This window comes from Theropithecus gelada, chromosome 2 (genome assembly GCF_003255815.1).
Source record: "Theropithecus gelada isolate Dixy chromosome 2, Tgel_1.0, whole genome shotgun sequence".
NCBI classification, from domain to species: Eukaryota; Metazoa; Chordata; class Mammalia; order Primates; family Cercopithecidae; genus Theropithecus; species Theropithecus gelada.
In genome coordinates, this window is record NC_037669.1 from 16,890,605 (window position 1) to 16,893,566 (window position 2,962).

At 37.3% G+C, this 2,962-nt stretch overlaps 1 non-coding gene across 1 annotated transcript; it reads right to left on the bottom strand.

The window, feature by feature from the left end:
* Positions 1–947: 947 nt before the first annotated feature.
* LOC112619826 lies at positions 948–1,053 on the bottom strand. Its single transcript, XR_003118327.1, has one exon. It is a non-coding gene; the product is annotated as a U6 spliceosomal RNA (small nuclear RNA).
* Between the last annotated feature and the right edge of the window lie 1,909 nt (positions 1,054–2,962).

Below are 2,962 nucleotides of genomic sequence, written 5' to 3' on the forward strand. Positions count from 1 at the left end.
CTTTTCCAGAATGTCATATACCTGGCATTACACAGTATGGAGCCTTCTCAGATTGGCTTCTTTCATCTAGTAATAGACATTTAAGTTTCCCTCGTGTCTTTTCACGGCTTGAGAGTTCATACATATTAACATTTAATAATATTTCCTTGTCATTGGATGACAATGATGTGCCACAGTGTATCCATGCACCTACTGAAGGACATGTTGGTTGCCTCCAGGTTTTGATGATTTCGAGTAAAGCTGTTACAGACTTTCACATTTTTGTATGGACATACATTTTCAACTACTTTGGGTAAACAGCCAGGGGCAAAATTTCTAGATCATATGCTAGGAGTATGTTTAATTTCATAAGAAATTACCAAATTGTCCTGTAAAATGGCTGTACCATTTTGTATTTCCATTAGCAATGAGTAAGAGTTTCTGTTGCTGCACATTCTTGTCAGTAGTTGGAATTTTTGGTGCTCTGGATTTTGGACACTCTACACAAGTCTTTTCAAATATATCTTTTTAAGGCTTTATTGATTATTTGTTTATATTTATATTTTCTTAACTATTTGAAAATATAATTATAATTCCTTTCAACTGATACTAATTTAAAATAGTTCATATTGCTAAAATTTATGGAAATTTACAATAAAGTTAATAAATAAGCAGATCTTTTTAAAAAATAAAATGCAGTGCTATTTCTCCAATAGCTGGTAAGTAACCATGGCAGGTTTCCAGATACCTATTAAATTTTCCAAGAAAATAAGTTACCATAGCAACTCTAAAAGCATATTATATGGTTTTAGACCATTACTACTCACTGATATTTCTTCAAATATGAATACCCGTGTGAATATATCAACTCATAAACACATTGATTCATAACAAATTAGTTTACAGCATTTGCAACATTGCTGCATTTTAAAATAAATATCATACAATGATCCAAATACTTTTTTTATTTTTTAATGGAACACTTTACGAATTTGCATGTCATCTTGCACAGGGGCCATGCTAATCTTCTCTGTATCATTCCAATTTTAGTATATATGCTGCCGAAGTGAGCACTGATCCAAAATACTTTTGATCATTTCAAATGCAGGAACAGGTATCTAGAAAGCCAGCTGTGCAATGGATCTCCAAGTCCTAACATTATACAGAAACTCCACTGATCATACTATTTCCATGTCAGATATTGAAAGAAGCTCTGGAAGGTCAAGAAAGAGATCAAATGGGAATCCTTAATAAGTATTTGAGAACACTGGACCCAATTCCCACCTCTCATTCTTTAATGGAAAAGAAGAGTTGCAACAAGTGTAAATGCAGGCAAAGAAGCAAACCCGATAGCTTAATTCTAAGCATCCCTTTCCTTAATAAAGAGGAGTTGAAAAGTGAATGGCTTAGAATACTCAGGTCTAGACTTAGTGATTTCAGAATTATCCTGGAAAGCTCTTAGCTGAACGAAGGGCCTTCAGAAGGTTTAAAATTGCATATTGAACTATTGAGACTGTCTCTCAGCCATTTTTATTGTTGGCAACAGTCCCCAACCCCACTCTCACACTGTTGTGGGGGTTGTTAGCCTGAAAATTCCATCATGTCACTCCCACGTTTCAAAATCATTTATACTTGCCCACTGTTTACATCATGATGTCTATACTGCTTTTACCATGGTGAGGAGTCCAGCTTCTGGTGAAAAAACTTCAGGTAATTTCCAGGTCCAGTCTGGTGATTATAAACCCTTCACCTGTGAGGCTTAGGAGAAAGCTGCCTTCCCCACAGCAGATGTGGTGAACAGTTAGAGCACTGCAGTCTCTGAAGGAAGCAGCAGGCAACGATTCTGGCCCCATCTGGCCAGTCATGCTCTTTGCATCTTTGCATGTCTGGCCCCAGCAGGATACCTCCATTCCTAGTTCATTTCACCTGAGGGCCCCCAGGCTGAGGTCTCTCTCAGGTACCACTGCCAAAGCCTCCTTAAAGCAGTGGCAGGCTGGGTAGGGGAGGTTGTGGAGACTCTGACTCAATGCCCAGAACATTTCCATGTTTAGGCCTTCTCCCTCATCCTCTCCACTACTTTAAGGTCCGTAAAACTGCTAGAGATTTTCTTGGGGACTCCCTCAATAGTAAGATGACTCTCACATCTGCTCTGACCTGTGCTCCGTTTTATAGGGCAAAATGCAACAGAAGGTTCATGCTTTCTCGATTTTATCCTTTTGCTTATACCATCATAAAAGAGTAAAGCCTAACTTCTTGTATATTTTTGGCTTCTTGCTTTAATTGGCTACTCAGACACCTCACAGCTCACCTTTCTCACTCCCAGTTTATCTGAACTCTTGTCATATGACACTCAGGCCCTGTTAGAGTTTGCAGAAATGTGTCTTCAGGACCTCTTCTCACCATAGCTTTCTGAGCAACCTTGTACTTGCATCAGTCTCGACACTCCTCCTTTTATTTACTCAGTGATTTCAAGCAATTCTTTTCCTAGAACGCTCCCTTCCTCCTTGACAATGAATAATAGAAAAAGCAATCACTAAAGAACAACATAGACATGACTTTCTCTCAAAGATCTTCTCATCTTACTTATGCAGGGGCATCCCCATGTTCCCCAAATCTTTTTAGTGCTTTACCACAGTTTTGTACATACAAAATTACGTTGCAAATTATATGTCTACATTTTTTTTCTTTTTGACACTAATCGAGCATGTGGAAATCCAGAACTGTATGTCATTTTTATCTACATCCCTGGTCCCTAACCTAGGGCTTAGCTCACAGACGATGCTTAATAAAAAGCCGAGATCCCTAAAGAAGATTCTTAGATTTCAGCATAAAAGTGAATTAAATGTTTTGTTTAATAATAAAATAAAAGCATTATATAAAGGAGGAACACTTGATTTTGACCATTTAAAATATTTGTGTGAAACGTATCTGAAATTGAATTTAGTTTTGCTCAAAATTGTTACGTAAAATTATAATTTTAACA